We start from the raw sequence: 6,000 nt of genomic DNA, 5'->3' as shown, positions 1-6,000 counted from the left end.
AGTGCTACCTTGGTGGGTTTAAGCTCACCAAGACCCAACTGCTCATATACCGAGTAGGGTAGGAGGTTAACACTAGCTCTGAGGTCAAGTAAAGCTTTTTCAATTTTAAAATTTCCAATCACGCAGGAAATTGTTGGACAACCCGGGTCTTTGTACTTTGGTGGAGAATTGTTCTGGAGGATGGCGCTTACCTGCTCAGTGAGAAAAGCCTTCTTCTGCACCTTCATCGTACGCTTTACTGTGCACAAATCTTTTAAAAATTTAGCATACGAAGGAATCTGTTTGATTGCATCTAACAAAGGAATGTTGATTTTTACTTGTTTAAAAATTTCAAGAATATCCGCATTTTGAACCAACTTGTGAGAATGTTGCAATCTTTGGGGAAATGGTGTAGGTATTGGGGCTTTCACAGGCACATCTAATTCAACCTTCTCAAGTTCACCATCACTCTTGGAATTTAAAGAGTTGTTGGTCTCATCAACTTTCGTTGTTGAAATACTCTTATCAATTATTTTTCCACTGCGTAGAGTGGTGATGGACTTGGCATGTTCAAATTTTGAATCAGAGGGATTTGAATTTCTTACCTCAAATTTACCTTTTGGATTTGGTTGAGGTTGAGCAGGAAACTTATCCTTTTCTTGAGCATGTCATGCAGAGGTCAAGTAGCTGATAGAACTTCTCATCTCAGTAATGGCCTGCATTGTCTGAGTGTTGATATTGGCTTGCCCCTGCATAAAAGTCTGTAATGTCTCCTCAAGGGTTTTCTTATGTGGAGGCACATAAGGAGTAGAAGAAGATGGCCCTTGAGGATTTTGATTTATATTTGACTCATTCCTCCAACTAAAATTGGGATGATTTCTCCATCCAGGATTATATGTTTCCGAATATGGGGAAGAAAATGGTCTCCGATAAGAATTCATGACATTTGCTTGTTCGTGCAACACCTCTTTAAAAGCAGGGATTGTTGGACAATCCTGAGTTAGGTGTCCACTAATCTCACAAATGCCACAATTTTCTTCTTCTTTTTCACTGGCCTTAACCGGATTTACCTTCCTAAGTTCCATGGCTTCAACTTTTCTTGTCAGACTTGCTATCCTAGCATTCACATCATCATTTCCTTTAAGAACATACATACCTTCTTGAGACATGGCACTGAGTTTCGGCTTATTTGACCGATCAGAACAATCTGTGTTATCCCAAGATTGGGCATTTTCAGCTAACTGGTCAAAATAGTCCCAAGCGTCATCAGGATCTTTATTTAGAAAATCACCATTACACATCATTTCTACAAACTGACGCATTTGAGATGTTAAACCTTCATAGAAGAAACTAATGGTGCGCCAAGTTTCATAGCCATGATGTGGGCAAGTTAGCAACAATTCTTTAAAACGTTCCCAACACTGAAAAAATGTTTCATTTTCCTTTTGAGAAAAATTCATAATATTTCTGCGAAGAGTGTTGGTCCTATGAGTAGGAAAAAACTTTTTTAGAAATTCTCTTTGCATTTCTTGCCATGTGCCAATAGATCTTGGTCTCAAGGAGTTCAACCAATTCTTAGCTTTTTCTTTCAAAGAGAATGGAAACAACTTTAATCTAACAACATCATCATTGATAGTTTGGTTTTGTAAAGTTGCACAAACTTCTTCAAATTCTTTTAGATGCAAATAAGGACTTTCTGAATCCAAGCCATGAAACTTGGGAAGTAATTGGATTACTCCCGGTTTTAAATCAAAATTTCCCATATTCGTAGGAAAAATCATACAAGATGGAGTACTTGTCCTTGTAGGCTGCAAATATTCACGCAAAGTTCTCATTTGCAGATTATTTTGTGCCTTTTCATTTTCTAGTTCGTCATGAACACTACCATTGTCAGCCATGGTATTAGATTGAGAATTTTTAGAATCACCTGACAAAGTATCAACCAATTCACTTAAAATGATTTCCTCTCTTCTCAATCTACCCGTTTGATCACGTTGCCACGAGATCATTCATCATAGAGGATTGATCATAGAAAAAATAAAATGCAAAACAAGCAATAAAGTAAAAAAAATTATCACAAAAAAAATTATCACACGTTGCAATCCCCGGCAACGGCGCCAAAAACTTGTTGCGACTAAACTTTGACTCGAATTAATGAATCAAGAATCTCGTGCAGTTTTACCTGCAAGTATACAGGTGTTGTAGTATCTTACAGGATCGAATCCACAGGGATTGACTTTTGTGATAAAGAAAATAAATTCAGACAATGAAACAAAATTACGAAAAGAAACGTGCAATCAAATGAAGATTGATAAAATGAATCAAACTAAAATGATAAAATGAATGGAAAAAGACTAAGGTTTCGAGGATCTGTCTAATAATTTATGATATTGTTTCCTATCAATTTACCTCAATTAAACTAGAATAATGATTCTGTTTAATTGGTAGATTTAGCATTTAAGATCGAGAAAAACAGACGCTTATGATTGAGCGTGAACGATTGATGATTAAAACATTTACAAATCTATTTGAATACCATAGGGATTCCTCAAGCATTCACTGTATTCGGAAATCACAATGAATCAAGACGAGTATATAGATAATCAAATTATCCAAATAAAATCTTTCAATCAATCAAGCTCGCAAAATAGATTTTACGTGGATTCGGAAACAATATGTAAATCATTAAACTTCACCTCTAACCTTAGTATGAAAATTTAGCCAACCATACTCATGAAATGAGCCACGGAAATCAAATGAATATTTTCATAATAAAACTAAAATAATCCAGCTGCCAACCAATCAAGAAGTAAAAATTGAATACCGTAAAAACGTAAAACGTGAAATAAGATAGAGTAAAATCCAAACCAGCCGACCCAAGTTCTCCAGGTCTGGAAACAAAGAGAACGAAGAAGCCACTAAGAAAAATAAAAGAATGAAAACTTAGAGGGAGATTCAGTCCTGTCCGTCCTAAAGAAACTAAACAAAAAAAAAACAAGTAAAAATGAAAACCAGCCAACTAAGTTCTGGAAAAAAAAAATGCTAAGAACGAAAAGCAACCAAAAAAAAATAAAATGAGAGAAGTCCAAACGAGAGAGCTGGAAAGAGAGCTTCCGCCCGTCTACTCCCCTGGAAAAGCAACCGACTGCTTTCTTTCCTTTCACAACTCTTAAACCAATCGGCACTTTCCTTCTCTACTCAAACCGACCCCACACATCTCTTCTCACCCTCACTATAATCATGCACTGACCGACTGCTTTCTTTCACTTTCAGCACAACATCTCCTCTCTACTTCAGACCGACCCCACACATCTCTTCTTCCACTCACACGTTGCACATACAAGAATAGAGCTAGAAAACAAATAAAATTCTGGCCGACACTTCTGCACCGATCTCTTCAATTTCCCTCACATCCTCACACCTACTTCCACCTCAATGTCTCTCTATCTCTCTTCCACCGATTCCCCCTCCCTCTACACGTCCAGCATCATATATATATATATAGCTGCTGATAGTCGTCCACTCCTCCAATCACAATAATTTATTCCATCAATCACCACCGAATTCCCACTCTTCACTCCCCTTTAATCACAGCACCTCACTTTCTTCACACATCAAACTCTCCAGCTCTTGCTGCCAAACCGAAAGCAAGCAGAAAAATGAAAGATAAAAGTCAAGAAAAACAGCTGCTTGCCCCCTTGCTTTTCTTCCAAACTGCTGTCCGGCTTTTCTGCATTGGTGTGCTGTCTGTTTTTTTCTGTTCTGCATGTGCATGTGCTGGTTTGTAGGTCCACGTTTTCTGCATCTGTTTTCTGCATCTGTTTTTCTGCATCTTGGTCCGAATAGTATGTTGTTGGCATGTGATTCTTTTCCAGCGTGATTGTCTGCTGCTTTGAAGGATTTTTCTGCTGCTGTACATGTGCTGCTGCAAGTGTGAGTTGTTGTCCATGTGATGTGCTGCATGGTTGAATTTTCTGCTTTCTGTTCTGCATGTGTACCGATTTGTTTGAGTGCTGTTGTGGGTCCAGCTGTGTGCATGTGATGTCCGAGTGAGTTTGTTTGCTTTTAGCATGTGTGAGTTTGTGTTGCATGCATGTGAGGTGCTTGTCTTGTTTCATGTGAAACAATTGCATTATAAATCTTTTTAAGCACCAAAATACTAGAATTTATCAATTGAATCAAGTAATGTGATCTATTGCATAATTAAGTACTTAAATCATTTTTATTAAACAATTTGTTCGCTTAAGTAACTTAATCATGCAATTTTAGCGTTTCATCACACCCCCCAACTAGCTTATTGCTAGACTCTAGCAAACAAAGCGAATGAATTCATGCAAAGGTGAGATTACCAACTACAATTTCAGAAAATCCAAAAAAAAAATCACATGCTATGAAATAGACTTGTTGAGTTTAAGAACACTGGAGATAGATTAATATGAATTTTGTATCAACTAAGAGATTTATACACAACTTAGATAATCAACCAAGGGAATTACATGTAACAAAGCTTGCTTTCTTTCAAGTGCATGGGAATGGGGTTAGAATTCCAAGATCGACAACCAAGAGACATTAACAATTTCAATCACAACAACCAATCTGAGAAAACCACATGGTCTTACTCTAATTCAAAACCATTGTAGTGGCGGCTTTCACGCTATTACACTTTGAAAGGCACCTTTTTTTTTTTTGTAAGGACCCCGGTAATAGGCAGCCTTTTCCACTACACAAACATAATTTTTGTTTTTTTTTTTATGTTTTTAGATTTCCTAGTGGGGGAATCGGACCTATGAATGTGCGCCTACCCACACTTTCACAAGTCAGCCCTTACCACTAGTCTACCTAAAGGATTTTTTTTTTATTTTTTTATTTTTATTTTTTATTTTTTTGGATCCCTGGCTTGTCCCTTTTTCTCATTTAATTCATTTCAGATTTCTTCCTAAGCCATTAGGATATGGTTCATTAGAGTCTCAAACAATTGAAGTGTAAATCAACCAACAATGACTCAATGTAGTCTTTCTAGGCCTTCCTGGTAAGTGTTGTGTGTGTTTTAGCAAAACTTTTAACATCTTTCCCTTGGTTTAACAACTAAATAAAATGGATAAGTCCCTCTTTTGACATATACTCATATTTGCACTACATTCCACATGTTTCATGACCTCAACAAGTCTTTTTTTTTATTTATTATTTTTTTAACACATTTTTAAGAGAATTTTAACACAATTTTAACCGAAAACCCTCCCCCAACTAAATGTGACATTGTCCTCAATGTTCAGCAATTGAATATTCGATGATGTATGCTATACAGACATGAATTGGAGCAAGATAAACACTGCAGAACATATATTGAGACGAAAATGATTAAACAGAGAGAAAAGAATTCACCTGAGATACTCGAGTGCACACAAGGAGTAGATTTCTGTCAAAGTTAAAAACACAAAAGAAAACAAAAAAAGGAAAAACAAAACAAACACATACGGTATATACAATGAGGAATCAGAAATTAATTCTGATACGCAGGATCCTCCAGAGTAGTGGACTCAACCTCTGGAGTAAAATCATCCAAAAATGGTTTCAACCTTTGTCTATTAACCTTAAAAACATTACCATTCTCTGAATTTTCTATCTCAATGGCCCCAAAAGGATAAACAGTTTTTACAACAAAGGGACTAATCCATCGGGATCGAAGTTTGCCAGGAAACAAATGGAGCCTTGAATTATACAACAAAACTTTTTGTGAAGGCTCAAAAGATTTTCGAAAAATATTTTTGTCATGAAAAATTTTCATTCTCTCCTTGGCAATACGAGAATTTTCGCAAGCTTCATTCCTGATTTCCTCTAACTCATTAAGCTGAAACTTACGAAGAGAGCAAGCTTTATCCAAATCAAAATTAAATTTCTTGATTGCCCAATAAGCTTTGTGTTCCAATTCCACAGGTAAGTGACATGCCTTTCCAAAAATGAGTCGATATGGGGACATACCAATCAGGGTTTTAAAAGCAGTACGGTATGCCCAAAGTGCGT

The 6,000-nt window shown here is 36.5% G+C and overlaps 1 non-coding gene across 1 annotated transcript; it reads left to right on the top strand.

The window, feature by feature from the left end:
• The first annotated feature begins 1,350 nt into the window (after window positions 1-1,350).
• LOC122295236 lies at window positions 1,351-1,454 on the top strand. The gene has a single exon (XR_006237899.1). It is a non-coding gene; the product is annotated as a small nucleolar RNA R71 (small nucleolar RNA).
• The last annotated feature ends 4,546 nt before the right edge of the window (window positions 1,455-6,000 follow it).

The sequence above is a fragment of the Carya illinoinensis genome, chromosome 14 (genome assembly GCF_018687715.1).
Source record: "Carya illinoinensis cultivar Pawnee chromosome 14, C.illinoinensisPawnee_v1, whole genome shotgun sequence".
NCBI lineage: Eukaryota > Viridiplantae > Streptophyta > Magnoliopsida > Fagales > Juglandaceae > Carya > Carya illinoinensis.
Note: the sequence above shows the minus strand (reverse complement) of the source record. Positions and strands in the feature narration are given on the sequence as shown.